The sequence below is a fragment of the Musa acuminata genome, chromosome BXJ3-6 (assembly GCF_036884655.1).
Source record: "Musa acuminata AAA Group cultivar baxijiao chromosome BXJ3-6, Cavendish_Baxijiao_AAA, whole genome shotgun sequence".
Classification (NCBI taxonomy): domain Eukaryota; kingdom Viridiplantae; phylum Streptophyta; class Magnoliopsida; order Zingiberales; family Musaceae; genus Musa; species Musa acuminata.
Genome location: NC_088354.1, coordinates 28,489,175 through 28,505,545, shown reverse-complemented (window position 1 = coordinate 28,505,545; position 16,371 = coordinate 28,489,175). Strand labels below are relative to the sequence as shown.

At 41.5% G+C, this 16,371-nt stretch overlaps 1 pseudogene; it reads right to left on the bottom strand.

The window, feature by feature from the left end:
* LOC103988778 (urease accessory protein G-like) overlaps positions 1–14,814 on the bottom strand; it is a 31,445-nt pseudogene extending 16,631 nt beyond the window's left edge.
* Positions 14,815–16,371: the final 1,557 nt, after the last annotated feature.

Below are 16,371 nucleotides of genomic sequence, written 5' to 3'. Positions count from 1 at the left end.
GCAAACTACGCCTTAACAACCTACAATGATGAGGTAATCGAAATCCCCCTAATTTATTTTGAAATTACTTGATGCTTTTATGATGTATTTTTCTCTTTTAGTTTAGAATTAATTTTCTTAAAAATTACATGTTAAAAAAAATTATTATGATTATACTAAGTAATTTCGAAAATGATAATATTGCATATTTTATGATAAACAAATAAAATGATCTTGATTGAAAATATGAAATCATGGTTAAGAAGTAATAATGTGTATTACGTTGATTTCCATTGTTATTTCTCAATTTTGATTAAAGATCATGTTTGATTTGAAGAAATGCATAATGATGAAATTAAATATTTCGATTAACAATTTTATGCATGAGATTTTAAGCCGATGATAAGCATGTGTTATTCTCATGAGTATATTTGAAAAACTATGGCAAAATGTGCTCGAATGCATGAACGTGTTAAGATTATTTTTCGGACATTCTTGATTCAATGTTCAAAACACTTAATTGCCATGATGATTTTACACTATAACATGTTGGAAATTATATGTTTTGGATACATAAATTTTTATGATCATGAGCTTGTTTTATCTTCATAATTGAACTTGAAAATCTATAGCAAAATCTTATCCGAATGCATGAAAGTATTAATTTCATTTTCAGATTCACTTAATAATTGGTATCCTAACAATCGGATTTTCTCATACACTTTTGAAAAATATTTTTCTAAAATGGATTCGATGAAATGATTCCTGCTTATAAATTTTATCTTGAAATATGAATGATAGTGTCTTTGCTTGCAAAGATTTGTTTCACATACATATCTCCTATGATTCATGTGCAGAAAAAGAATTTATAAATCATAATACAATGAGATTTCTTATGCAAAAATAAAGTGCTTTTGTGATTTTTTTTGCTAAAGAGAATAATTATTAAAATCATGATCTTGATAATTATAACATGAAGCTCTTTATAAATCAAGATCGTTCATTATGCTCTCTACATTTATCAAAAAGGAGTTCTTCAAATGAAATGCAACTTGTCTTTTGATTTCATGATATTTTGTGAATTTCGAAATTAATTTTAATGACTTGATTATGAGTTTTAAGTTGACGATTTGATTTGAATAAGTTATGTCTAAATCATAATCATGATCTTGCAAAATTGAAATCACAAATAATATCTTTTGGTATTCATGAATTGATACTCACAATATGAAAGTATTGGTATTCATGACTTGATTTTGATTGAAACATTACATGCTTAAATTAATCATTCTTCTATGTTTCAAAAATTCTTTAAATGCCTTATGTGATGACTGAAAATTAATTTGCTTTATGATGAATCACGAATCATGACTTGATCTATGATATTGAAATATGTTAATCATGATTCTTGGTTATATAATTCCTTTGCCCTATTAAAAGGATTTGTTGAATGGATCATGTCCTTTTTGAACTTTCTTGATATCATGACAAGATTTTGTAATATGGCCTGTATAATAATTAAAAAATTTTGGCCATTGATTACTCCCTTCTTTTCGACAAAAACAAAGGGGAGAAAGCTTTTGCTAGTTAGAACATGCAAAGAAAAGCAAGTGCAATCTTGCACATGAAGCAAGTGTTGAATTGCCATGATTGAACCTAAGAATCTTGCTATGCTTTTGTGCTTATATGTTGTGATGAAAATATAGCTTCATGTTATAAAAACTTGCATATATTTTAAAATAGCTAGAGCTACTTCTCCTTTTGTTGATGATAAAGGGGGAGAAATATATGAATTGATACTATAAGTGCCATATTTGAATTTTCATCATGTTAAGATATCAAGAACTTGCATCGTAATTCTACTTGATGATATCTTGCCATGTGATGAAATGCTACGATTTGTTGCTAAAAGGATGCATGCAATACTTATGCTTTCTACGTAATGTATTGCATATGATATGAACCTTGATTAAAATTTCCTTGATTTGAATTCAAGGTTTATCTCAATTATGGAATTTTGAAATAAGAATGATTACTCACCTTTGTCATGATTTAGAAATTGACAGAAAGGGTTTTCCCTTCTTTTTGACAATGACTAAGGAGGAAATAACTTGCTAGCACAATTCAGAAAAAAAGGGGGCAAAAATTACAAAAGAGAAGAAATTGCTATCTTGAACATCACAAGCTTGCCAAACAAAAATTTGCAAAAGTGCTATCTTACCTATCTCAAGAAGCAAAACTTGCATATCGTAAAAATTTGCTAGCTTACAACTTGCATATTTCAAGAAGCAAGAGTTGCCTTCTTGAACATCTCTAAATTGCTAGCTTGCATGTTATAAAAGTGCTATCTTGTATGCTGTAAAACTTGCATATCTAAAACTTGATAGCTTGAATGTTCTAAGCATGATGTAACATTTGCTTCAAAACTGCATGATGATAAAACTTGATATTATGTTTTTCATGCAATGAGTTGAACAAATATCATAAACACTTGATTGTGGTACTTCTCCTTTTTGTTGATGACAAAGGGGGAGAAGTATGTTGATGACATGACATGTTATGCATAAGTTTATGCATAAGTTCATAATGACGTGTTGCAAGTATTCATGATGAATATTGCAATGACTTGAATTCAGTTTGAATTCAAGGTTCTATCAATATGGCATATTGATAGAGGGAGTTTGTTTAAACTCTGGGAGTTAAGGTTACCTCCGTTTATGATGACATGTTGCTTAGATTTTTGAATCTAAGAGTTTCTATCAATAAGGCATATTGATAGGGGGAGTTTGTTTAAACTCCGGGAGTTAAGTTTAACTCCGTCATCAAGTAGTTGTCATCATCAAAAAGGGGGAGATTGTTGAATCTCGTATTTTGATGATGAAACTACTTGATATATGTTTATGATTTAATCTGCGTTTTGAGTGACGCAGGATGCCTCGATCAAGATGAGACAGTTAAAGCAGGAAAATCATGTTGTGCCGGAGGAACATGTCAGAAGATTGGACGTCGGGCCAGTGGATCGGTCGACGTATCGACAGAAGGCTTCGGGCCGTGGACTCGGGCATCGGGCCAAGAAGAGCGGGTATTGTGCCAAGGATATCGGAGTTGCGGAGTCAACTGGCCGATTGGGAAATAGGCTGCAGGAAAGGACGATGCGCCGAAGAATCGGACGAAGCGTCGAGGGACCAATGACATGCCGGACAACTTGGTTAATTGCTTAGGATTAATTGTCTCGATCGAAGTTTTTGTTTTAAGTGTGCAGGATTAACTACGATGAAAGTAAGACAAGCAGCAGGAGTTGCGCCGGAGTCAAGTTCATGATCACGTTGGGAGTTCGAGAGTTCGACGGAAGTTCGGACGGTCGTCGGAGGTTCTGCGAGAACAGATCCGAGAAGTCCAGAAGCTTGCCAAGCGAAGCTCGTCGGAACTTGCCAAGTGGATCGTCGCAAAGTCCAGGAGTTTGCCGAAAGTCCGCAGGAGCATCACCGAGGGTTCATCGGATGATCGACGGAAGTTTGCCGGAAACTCGCCGGAAGAAGCGATTGACGCACCGAAGCAAAGCTGCAAAAATTGTCTTAGATCTAATCGTAGTTAGCATGTTGATTAAGTTGGAAAATGGGAGGTGATCCCATTAGCTTAATCTTGGGGCAATTGGGCCCCTGAAAGACTGAAATTGGGCCGAATGGAGCTAACCATTCGGACCCTGATTGCACCAGGAGGTGCAACCGCCTAGGCCAGGAGGTGGCACCACCTGGGCTAAGCCTCCCAGCGAGACTGGGCGGTGCAACCTCCCCAGCCGGGAGGTGGCACCGCCTGAGCTCAGTCTTCGAGCAAGACTGGGTGGTGCAACCTCCCTGACAGAGAGGTGGCACCGCCTGAGCTCAGTCTTCGAGCTCTGCCAGGCGGTGCAACCTCTCCAGTCAAGAGGTGCAACCGCCTGATCCCGGAATTCCGGGATTTGATCGTTTTGAGCTCCAAATTTGAATTGGGTTGGGGCCTATAAATACCCCACCCATTCAGCACTGAAAAGATACAGACCAACACCGAAATCTTGATCTTTTCTGTGATTCTAAGAGCTCAAAAGTGTTGTAAAGCCTTTAAGTCTCCTCCTTCTGTTCTTCAAGTTTTTGAGTTGTAAAGTGAGGAGAGAAAGGTCTGTAAAGGTTGTCTCCTGAGCCTGTCAAAAGGAGAGAAACTGTAAAAGGGCAGTTGGCCTTCGCCTATTGAAGGAAGGCCCCTAGTTGACGTCGGTGACCTCGCCGGTGGAGGAAGCCAAAAGTGGAGTAGGTCAAGACTGACCGAACCACTCTAAATCTCTGGTTTGCGTTTATTTTGAGCACTTTATCATTACTGCAAACCTCCTACATAGCTACTGCTCTCTGCGCTTTTACGAACAAGCTTCTAAGTTCTAATCTTTCCGAATCTGCATTCAGACGTCAAAAGGTGTTTTCGTACGATCTTTACATTGCAGCTTACATTTACGTCTTGAATCTGTTTGTAACTGCGAACTGTCTTCTGCGCTTTTACGAACGAGTTTCTTTGCAGTTTACATTTACATTTTGATTCTATTTATAACTGCAAACTGTCTTCTGCAATTGTACCAACGAGTTTCAACATTTAGACGTAAAACTGCATTTAGACGTAAATCGACTTTCCTCGCACAATCATCAGATTTCAGTTTACATTTACGTCTTGATTTCAATTGCATACTGCCTTCTGCGAATATACAAACGAGTTTCAAAGTTCAGACGTAAATCTACGTTTAAGACGTAAATCTGCGTTTAAACGTAAATCTGCGTTTAGACGTAAATCTGTGTTTAGACGTAAATCTATGTTTAGACGTAAATCTGCTTTTTGCAGATTACTTTTTGAGCTGTACAATAGCAGCATATTGTCTTTATACTTCTGCTTAAACTGCGCTTAGACGCAAACTGTGTTTAGGCGCAAACTGCGCTTAGACGCAATCTGCGCTTAGATGCAAACTGCGCTTAGACGCAATCTGAGTTTAGACGCAATCTGCATTTAGACGCAAACTACGTTTAGACGCTAACTGTGTTTAAACGTAAACTGCACTTAATCATAAGTAATCTTAGAATCGGCTTTTGCATCAAAATAGTTTTTATCGAACGAACGCAGCTTTAGTTTTTAATCGCTGAAAGATTTTCGCTGCACTAATTCACCCCCCCCCTCTTAGTGCTCTCGATCCTAACAAAGCCAGTTCTTTACACTAGTGAGACTAGAAAGAAAAGGAAAGCAGAAAAGTCCCTTATGAAGGGAAAGGGCAAGGGCAGACCAGGTAAAGCAAAGGTTGCTAAGAAAGACCCAGCAAAGGACAAAGGCCAGTGCTTCCACTGTGGTAAAGATGGGCACTGGAAGAGGAACTACAAAGAGTACCTAGCAGAAAGGGTGAAATAGAAGCTTGGAGAAGTTTCAGGTACATTCATGATCAATCTCCAATTGTCAGATTTTTGTGATAGTGCATTGGTATTGGATACCAGTATTGCTTATCACATCTATAATTTATTGTAAATTCTAGCAAAGCCAAGGGGAGATTGACGAGAGGAATATTGTATAAATGTTTGTTTATGCAAGACACTACTCCACATATCATGAATGTAAGTGTCTAAGAGGAAACGAGATGAGGTGAACAGTGCATACCTATGGCATTATAGGCTAGGTCATATCCATGAGGGAATGATTCAAAAGTTGCTAAATGATGGATATCTAGATCCATTCGACTATGTGTCATATGCAACTTGCGAGCCTTGCCTTCGTGGAAAACTGACCAACTCTCCATTTAGTGGAACTGAAGAGAGAGCCGCTGAGCTGTTGGAACTCATACATAGTAATGTATGTGGACACATGTCAACTCATGCCATTGGTGGTTACTCCTACTTTATTACCTTTACTGATGATTTCTCAAGGTATGGATATGTGTACTTAATGAAGTGCAAGTCTGAGGCCTTTGAGAAATTCAGAGAGTATAAGAATGAGGTGGAGAACCAGACTGGAAAGAGTATCAAAACTCTTCGATCAGATCGAGGAGGTGAGTACTTAAGTACAGAGTTTACTTAGTTCCTCAAGGACCATGGGATATTATCCCAATGGACACCTCCTTATACACCTCAGCTCAATGGTGTCTTTGGAAGGAGGAATCGTACGCTATTAGATATGGTACGGTCCATGATGAGTTTCGCTGACCTACCCATCTTATTCTAGGGATATGCCCTAGAGACCACAACTTACCTTCTGAACAGAATTCCAACTAAGTCGGTAGTGTCTACACCATATGAGATATGGAAAGGGAAGAAGCCTGATCTTAAGGTTGTTAAGATTTGGGGCTGCCCTGCCCACATTAAAAGACACAACCCCGATAAATTAGAATTAAGGACAGAGCGATGTAAATTTATGGGATACCCCAAGGAAACTTGTGGGTATTATTTCTATCATCTCGAGGATCAAAAGGTCTTTGTAGCTAAGAGAGCAGTGTTCCTTGAGAAGGAACACATTCTTGGCGGAGACAGTGGGAGAATGATAGAATTGAGCGAGGTTGGAGAACCAAGCTCAAGCACCACTCTACAGCCCAAGTCTGTTCAGGTACCTAATACACAATTTTCAATTTTACGCAGGTCTGATAGAGTATCTCATCCTCCTGAGAGATATGTGGAACATATTAGAGGAGAGGATATTGAGGATATTGATCCTCAGACCTACAAGGAGGCTATTATGAGTATAGACTCCGGGAAGTGGCAAGAAGCCATGAATTCTGAGATGGATTCTATGTACTCCAATAAGGTTTGGAACCTAGTTGATGCGCCCGAAGGTATTGTACCCAACGGTTGCAAGTGGATCTTTAAGAAAAAGATCGGAGTAGATGGAAAGGTAGAGACCTATAAAGCAAGGCTAGTGGCTAAGGGGTATCGTCAAAGGCAAGGTGTTGACTACGACGAAACCTTCTCACCCGTAGCAATGCTAAAATCCATCAGAATTCTATTGGCTATTGCAGCACACTATGATTATGAGATCTGGCAGATGGATGTGAAAACCGCATTCCTTAACGGGAACCTCGAGGAGGAGGTGTATATGATGCAACCTGAGGGATTCGTGTCCAAGAACTGCCCAGATAAGGTGTGTAGGTTGCTTAGATCCATTTATGGACTAAAGCAAGCTTCCCGAAGTTGGAACATAAGATTTGATGAGGCAATCAGATCTTATGACTTCGTTAAGAACGAAGATTAGCCTTGTGTGTACAGGAAGGTAAGTGGGAGCGGTATCACCTTTTTGGTGTTATATGTGGATGACATCCTGATCATTGGGAATGACGTAGGAATGCTATCCACAGTAAAGGCTTGGTTATCTAGACACTTCTCCATAAAGGACTTAGGGGAAGCATCATATATCTTGGGGATTAGAATCTATAGAGATAGATCCAAGAGGATGCTTGGCTTATCCCAGTCCAGGTACATAGAAACCATTGTCAAAAGGTTTGGCATGGAAAATTCCAAGCGAGGTCTCATACCGATGAGACATGGGATATCGCTTTCTACGAGTATGTCCCCAAAGACTCCAGAAGAAAGGGCGAACATGAATATGATACCTTATGCCTCAGCAATAGGGTCTATCATGTATGTCATGCTATGTACTAGGCTTGATATAGCACATGCTTTGAGTGTCACGAGTAGGTATCAGGCGGATCCAGGCTTAGAGCACTGGAAAGCAGTAAAGTGTATCCTTAAGTACTTGAGAATGACTAAGGATCTTTTACTAGTATATGGAGGTAATAGCCTTAAGGTTGAAGGCTACACTGACTCAAGTTTTCAGTCTGATGTCGATGATAGTAAGTCGAATTCAGGGTATGTGTACACCTTGAATGGAGGAGCAGTGTGCTGGAAGAGTTCCAAGCAAGATACCACTACTGACTCGACCATAGAGGCGGAGTACATTGCTGCATTAGATGTAGCAAAGGAGGGAGTCTGGTTGAAGATGTTCATCACAGATTTGGGAGTCGTTCCGGATAGCGAGAAGTCGACTTCCTTATATTGCGACAACTATGGGACGATTACTCAAATAAGGGAACCCGGGTCTCATCAGAAGTGTTCTGAGGAGGTTCCAACTTATCAGAGAGATCGTAGCCCGAGGAGATGTAGTAGTGGAAAGAGTTCCATCCGAAGATAACATTGCAGATCCACTGATAAAGCCGTTGTCTCAGATTGTCTTTGAGCGTCACAGGGGTCTGATGGGGATCAGACACATAGGTGATTGGCTTTAGGTCAAGTGGGAGATTGCTAGTCATAGGTGCCTAGCAAGCCAATCACGTGAGTGATGGCATGTGTGACTTGATACAGAATCTTTTTGCTTATTATATTTTGGCGTATATCACTTTATAACTATTGCATATGTGCATATATATATTGTGATGTCCTTGGATTTGTGCAATGGGAATCGGATCGTGATGAGATCACGATAATGAGATCGATTCACCTTTAAACACATATCCTAAATAATCCCGGTCATAGGTTACTCGAGAGGGACATCGTAATAACCGGATAGACTGGTGTGCTATATACCCGTCCATATGATGGATGCAGCTGGTCTCATAGCTGCTCGTGTAGGGACACTAGGGATACAGTACAGGTGCTCATTGGAGAATGAGTTTACTGATTGATCCGCTTACGGAATGCTGGATGGTTGATGATGCCTTATTGTCAGACAGCGATTCCGTAGTCCTAGTGGTGTATCTGGTCCTTAGACTTGAGACACCAAGGATGTCCTGTATGAGTGCTCCACTCTTTGATACCAAACTTATAGGTTTGGCTGTCCCAGATCTAGTACAGCTGGTCATTGGGAGTGGTAGTCGACCTTACGAGGGCTATTGAGTGTCGATAGAGGACCATCCACTCTCGGCGTCATGAGAGGAATATCCCATGTGTTCTTGCTCAGACAAATCCCTGGCCAGGGTTATTCGGGTTGAGAGAGAAAGAGTTCTCCGGGAGAATCCGATTAGAGCGAGACTCAAGTAGAAACCGTATGGGTCTGACAACACCATGCTCGATATATGGTCTCTGGGATATTAGATGGATGACGGATTATAGGTACACGGTAAGTGAGGACAGACAGATCCAATGGATTGGATTCCCCTGTATCGTCTGGGGACTACGGCGTAGTGGCCTAGTACGTCCGTAGTCGATGAGTCGAGTGAATTATTACAGAGATAATAATTCACTGAGTTAGAAGGAGTTCTAACAGGTATGACTCACGGCCAGCTCGATATTGGGCCTAGAGGGTCACACACATATGGTAGGCATTGCGATGAGTAGAGGTTCGGATATGAGATATCCGACGGAGCCCTTGTATTATTGGATGCAGATCCAATACCCACTAGGGGAGGACCCATTAGGGTTTGACATGGGACCTCTATAAATAGGAGGGATTTAGAGCCTCATAGGCTAGAGTCTTTGCTTGTCTTTCCTATTCTCCTCTCCCTCTCCACCTCAGAGCAGGCCTAGAGTTTTGAGGAGCGTCATCACAACCCTGCTGTGTGGATCATCGCTAGAGAGGAGGACGCTTGACCTCCTTCACCCTCTCCTAAGGATCTGCAAGGAAACAGGGATATACGATCTCCCTAGGTAACATAATCTACTTTATACGTAGTTTTGAGTTTCGCGGATTTTGCGCACCAATCTTCGCACGACGACGAACATCTTTTTGGGAATCGTGGATTTTGTTTTCTTGTTCTTTCGCTGCGCATGTGATGTCGCCCCTATGATTTCCCTACAAGGTCAGCCTCCCCGAAGCCTCCCATGTCCCTTAGGACCCACAAAAGAGAGAAGGAGTTAGAGAAAATGCCTCATTCGGGATCCACAGGCAAACATTTCCGAAAACACTTCATAGACAATGCAAATTACAAATAGACTTGATAAGCTCTGAATAGTTGCACAACAAAGGGTAAAATGATCCATTACAGATCGAGAATCTCTCACACGTGTCCTCATGACACAACCTTTATTTACAAGCCTAAAGCGGCCACCAACCTAACTAAAATGGGACTATTAAGCCTTCGGCCATCCCTCTACATGCTGTACAAAGCATGAACATACCAAAAGACACGGACATACATAAGCATTACATCAAACATCCTGTTTAGAAGTTTGTTTGTGACATTCTCCCCCACTTATTCCTTCGACGTCCTCGTAGAAGCCTTTGTCGACACTGCAACTCCTCGCCTTTGCTGAGTCTTCAATCTTCTGCTCCAGCTGCAATGCGCCTCTTGGCTCCCAACTGCTCTCTGTTGCTATTTTTGAGTAGTTGAACCTTTAATCTGCCATGCCGCTTCAACTCGCTAATAACTCTAACTCTAGTGTGGGGTTGGCTGAGTTGTGTTGATCCCTGTTGGTTTCTGCGGATCCTCCAGATGAAGAAAAAGACCATCCTTACTATGTGCTAGTCTCTCAAATGCTCATGCTGTTTGAACTGGGTGGATGCTTGTTGGAACTTTAACGAGCATCATCTCGCAAACTTCTGAAGTTTTTAGGTCCTTCCTATACAAAATTTGCCCATTGACTCTTCTTTCACTTAGTTGTCACTTCCAAGTAGGTTCGCATCACTTCCGCTTTTGATTGGCAGTTCGTTGGGAAATGAAGCGGACAATCTACTCTCAATAGCACTGATCATCGTTGGTGAGGATTTGACAACTATTGTCTTCCATTATCTTCGAAGGGTCTTTGAACATGTGTAGAGCTCCTCTGCTAGATAGATAAGAGAATTGGGGTACTCGGTTTTGCCCAGTCTCTTAAGAGTTGAGAAGGCAAAGGTTACTTGACTTCGCTCGCCTCCTCGAGGTTGTACTCCATGCATCGAGCTAGTTACTGGCCTTCGCCTACTCTTTGCTCACACTTCTGAAGCACTTGAAGTGTTTGCACTCCTTGCATTGAGTAAGTTACTGTGATTCACCTTCTCAATGCCATCGAACTTTTGGAATGCAGGAAGTTTTCACCCCAACTTGGAGTAATTCTCTCATAGGTTTGGTCGCCTCTGGGATTGTACCATCTTCTCCATCAACCCTACCACCTACTCCACTGAGTAGCAAAGGTACAACACCGCGTACTGCCTGCTTCGTTCCTTGGACATGCACTATTACCTGACCCGAAGTCCTTCACTTTCCGCTATCATGATGAGAAGCTCGTTGACACCGGTCTTACGAAGTTTCTTGGCCTCTGCCCTTCAGCCTTATCTCAGTACTTGGAGTTTGCCTTTGCATGCTCCACCTCCTCGGCCCCTTTCACAACCAAGCGCTCTCCCTCTATGAGAGCAAGGGATCAATGACTTTCGCGGAAGTCCCGCCTCTACGATACCATGACGCTGCCATGTCCATGGCCCTACTATCTGTCGCCTCGCATCTGCATCCCTTTCTTCATGATCAGTAGATATGTCTCCGTGGCACTCCTTTGAGTCCACCTCCATTCTAACTGATACTTGATTTTTGGGTAGCTAAGTCCCTCTGGACTCGTCGCCGCTTCCTCGCCCCTTTCGACTCCCTGCTTCAACACCTTAGTGTTCTCCAACCAGCTACCTTTGGTCGATGGAAAGACAGACTACAACTCCCATGCATGGCCTCTGCCATCACGTTGTAGGGTTTGCATCGATTTTGTTCTCCTTAGCTTCCTTGGTAGCAACGTTCGCTTACTCGACCTTGTCCTCTGACTTGTCGGGCTCCCTTAAGCGAATATGGGCTCTAGAGCAGTCCAACTCTCCAACTACTTCGATCATACCTCTGCATAATCAAGTCCCTCCCATGGGACTTACTGATACTTGCATTCAGACTTTTTCCATTGGTGGAACATAGCCCCCATATGCTGATGACCAAGGCTTTCATCCGATGTAAAATTCGATGCACGCACGGAAGACCCACCTCTGCGGTACCACGACCTTCACTCCTTGAATCTATAGCCCTTCTTACCATCGTGTTGTTCACTGAAGTGGAGCTTCCAGTAGCTCCCGATCATACCTCCGTATGATCTAGTCCCTCACGGGAGTATGTCGTGTGTATCGCATTTGCCACGAACTGTTCCACCACGATCCGCTGCACCATGTCGCCTCCTGGTGACATCTCCATTGTATTCTGATCCTTGTGGGATGAACTCGAATTATGATCCCTCCATGTGTGGCCTCTACCAATACATCGCAGGGTCTCTTCCACCTTCGATTTTGTTCGCTCCTTTGACAATCGATCTTCATCCACCCACTCTTGGGTCACACCTAGATGAAGCACCGCTCTAGGACAGTCTGTCGCCTAGTAGCTCCCGAAGTCCACCGACTTCTCTAAAAATGGTGTACCATTGTCTGAATCCTAGGCCTCTGCCCCTACCAGCACAATCTCTACTGCGCACCGCTTCCTCTCTTGCCCTGTGTTAAGGCCTTCTGAACCTAACTTCGCCTCCGCAAGTTGAGTCACCTTAGTTCCTCCATCAAATGCTCCTCCGAGATAAGGTGCATGTGCCCAGAAGCTCCCTTCGTCTTTGGCACCATGCAAGATGAGTCCGCTCCATCAGAATGAATGACCCATGGAACAACATGATCCCGCTCTTGCCTCTGCAAGAGTTCATATCCTTGACCTCTGTCCAAGGAAAGCACTATGCCTCCGCTCTATGTTCTATCTTCTATACTGGCTCCCTTCATGTGGCATGGGTACTTTGCAAAGTTACACCCAAGTTGCTCCGCTCCTCGTTTTTGCATTTGAGTGGATGGTGGCCCTCACGCCCACTATTCAACGGGTCAGCCCTCCCTTGAGTCCGATCTCCATATCGATTCCATGTATGCCTTCATTTGTGTTGCTTTGGGTCGCTCCCCACTTGATCTCGCAATGCATCCACCAATGCATTCTCTCGAGCGAGATCATGCGATGACTCCTCGCTGCTTGCTCAGTCCATTGAGCTTCGTGGAGTTGTTGTTTGTTGAGCTACTCCTCCTCAACATGTGTGATCTATTGTATATGATTCTCCCTCTAGAGAACTGGGACTTATCCCTCCTGGATATCTATCCCGTTGGAGCAACATCTCTCTTCATTTCGGAGACCACCATCCCCTTGGACTACTCCGATTTGCTGAACAAACTACAGATTGTTCTGCCTCCTGCAACCGCACATGCTAGATTGCGACTCCACGTCAATACAACCCCCGCTGCACCACTCAAGGCCTAGCAACATGCTGAACTCGTTGCACCCTTCAGCCTCCTACGGACGTATCCTTCACATGCCGAAGAGAAAGTTTCAATGCTCCATGGCACTGAGTTTCGATCGCCTTGGGATGGCCGCGAACATTCCATCGTCCGCATACAAGCCCATGCATGAATATCGAATTCTTTGAGTTAGCAATTCCTCTCACCTTTGTGAGCTTTGCACAACTCTTTCGGTCGCTGAGCAACTCATTCCACCTTGCATAGTCTCATCCTTTACCAAGCGCCTCGCTTGCCTTGAGCACCATCAAAGTATAGTTGTCAACGTTGAGCCGTAGCTCAAACTCAGCCATCCCAACCTTTGTGCGCTCCGCATTCTTCCAAGCTTGCTTGTTCTCATGGTGCCTCTTGCGCGAAGGGTTGGCTATTCCTCTGAATGCCAATGTCAAATGCCCGCTCCTCCGAGCAACTCCTTTTCCCTACATCTCCATACCCGTTTTCCTCCAAACGGTCGCGCGTGTGCTGACTGCCCTCAACGCAGCCCCGCTAGGTCCTCCACGTTTGCATGCTAAGTGTTTCTATGAGTGCTTATCCCGCTCTGATACCATTTGTCACGGACTTAGCTAGTTTTGCCTAAGTCGTGTGGCACCCTTGCGTGTCCGTCCGCAAAGGTCAGCCTCCCCGAAACCTCCCATATCCCTTAGGACCCACAAAAGAGAGAACGGGTTAGAGAAAACGCCTCATTCGGGATCTACAAGCAAACATTTCCGAAAATACTTCATAGACAATGCAAATTACAAACAGACTTTATAAGCTCTGAATAGTTGCACAATAAAGGGTAAAATGGTCCATTACAGATCGAGAATCTCTCACACGTGTCCCCATGATACAACCTTTATTTACAAGCCTAAAGCGGCTACCAACCTAACTAAAATAGGACTATTAAACCTTCAACCGTCCCTCTACATGCTGTACAAAGCATGAACATACCAAAAGACACGGACATACATAAGTATTACATCAAACATCCTGTTTAGAAGTTTGTCCGTCATAGAGGGGCGGCGCGCGCTTGCTGAAAAACCTGGGAGAATAGATGGGCTCGTGCGAGTGGGGCGCCAGGCCATCATGGGAGTGGTAGACCCTCCTGTCTGGGTTGACCCACGACGCCGCCACCGCGGAACCTTCCCTGCGTGAAAACCACAAGCAGTAGTAGCTGGTGGGTGAGAAGAGGAAGCGCACTAAAGAAAGCGTCAATAGAAGCAAGAAGAAAAGGAGTGGGGATCTACTCATGAGTATGGTGGTGGTGATGATAATGGTTGTCTTCGTGATGGTGGTGGTGGTGGTGATCTTGGGAAGCCATGCGGAGTCGGAAGAGAGAGAAATAGATGTATTCTCTATCCCTTGATATAAATGAAAGGGGAATAATTGAGGGTGATTTCTTGTAAAACACATGGGGATTTTTCAAAATATCCCTATTTGATTTTTTTTCAGACAGTAATTTTAATTTTAAAAATATTTTTTAAAAAAAAATTCTATTAATTTTTTTATTTTTTATTAATTCTATCTGTCATAGTATTTTTATTTCGCTTATATTTATAATATTTTCTAATAATATTTATAGTATTTTATTAAGATATTAAGAATAGTATAGATAGTGTTATAAGAATGATATAGAAAAATACTATAAATAACACCATACCGTTCATAAATCATTACAGCATCATATAATTAGTTTGATTTAAGTTGAGAATTTATTTACAATATTTTTAATTAAGCCATCTAGTATACTTATTGTTATAGTCAAAACACTATAATAAGTTAAAAATATTATAACAGATTAAAATACTAAATAAAAAACACTGTAAAAAATAAAAATAATTTTGTAGAAAAATCATGAAAAAAATTGGAGACATTGTAGTATTAATTCTGATGCGAAAATTTGATCCTAATTTACAGCAATCGAGGTGGGTGGGCACAACAACAGCTGCTGGCATATTTGTCCCTCGATTTTGATGACTAATGCTGTAACTTGATTTAAGATTTGAACTTTGCATTATATAAGAATAATAATAATAATGATGATGATGATTTGGGTCTCTTGCTTCAAGCATTATTATATTATAACTAAAAGCAGCTGAGTTTTTGCTGAATTATTATAACTAAAAGCAGCTGAATTATTATATTATAACTAAAAGCAGCTGAGTTTTTGCTTTGCTTTTTTATTGTTTGCAGAAAACAACATTAAACAAGCTAAGATTTACTTACCTACAACCTTCACAACAACTATTGCAACAATTATGCTAAATGTTCAAAACACTAATGGAAAAACTAGAGCTCAAAAAGATTTGTATTTGAACACCATATGACTCATCCATGACAGTTGAAATCCAACACTGGAGCACTTTTAACAGCAAGATTTATCTTTCCTTTCCACCAGCATTGATAGGTTCCACTGATGCAAAGACTGGTGCGACAGATATAATACATCAAATCTTACAAACAACTGCACTGGAATCCAAGTTTGGAAGATGCTTTAGACCTTTGAGATCAGATGCTGCGGCCCACAGAGCATCATAATCTGATGGGACTGCCACATCCATCATCTTGCGCTATGCCAAGTTTACTACATCTGAGGAAACGAACAAAATACTTTTCTTTTTCTTTCTTTCTTTCTTTCAGAAATAGAATGAGAATGAAAATTTTAGATGTTGACTTATATTAAATTTAAACACTCACTTTCCTGTAAAAAAAGTTTCAGGATAGTAGTGGTTAGAGAAAATCCAGATTGACCAGGAAACAATAAAGCATGGAGGACGTACAACGAATTGAGCGATGATAACTCTCGATCGACGACGACGGTCGAGAAGTTGTCATTTGGAATAATTACTGGGTTAATAACATTAAGAAGGTCTTGGAATGGATTTTGACTCCACATGTAATCAATCTCCTTTTTTTTTGTGATTTCTAAAGCTAAAAAGGTTGACGACGACATCTTTGCATCTATCAAAGAATCGAAGAAAATAGAGAAAGCAAAAAAAGCTTCATTAGTTAGGGATTCACGTACAAATAACCTGTATGCACAAAAGAGATTAAGCATGCACCGCATCCCCGTGATAAGGAGAATGAAGCTACAAGGTATTTCTTACCGTGAATCCTTCCTTCGTAGTCATGAGCGGGACAGAGGAGAGCCTTCTTTGGCAACGTGAATATACATCTATCTGA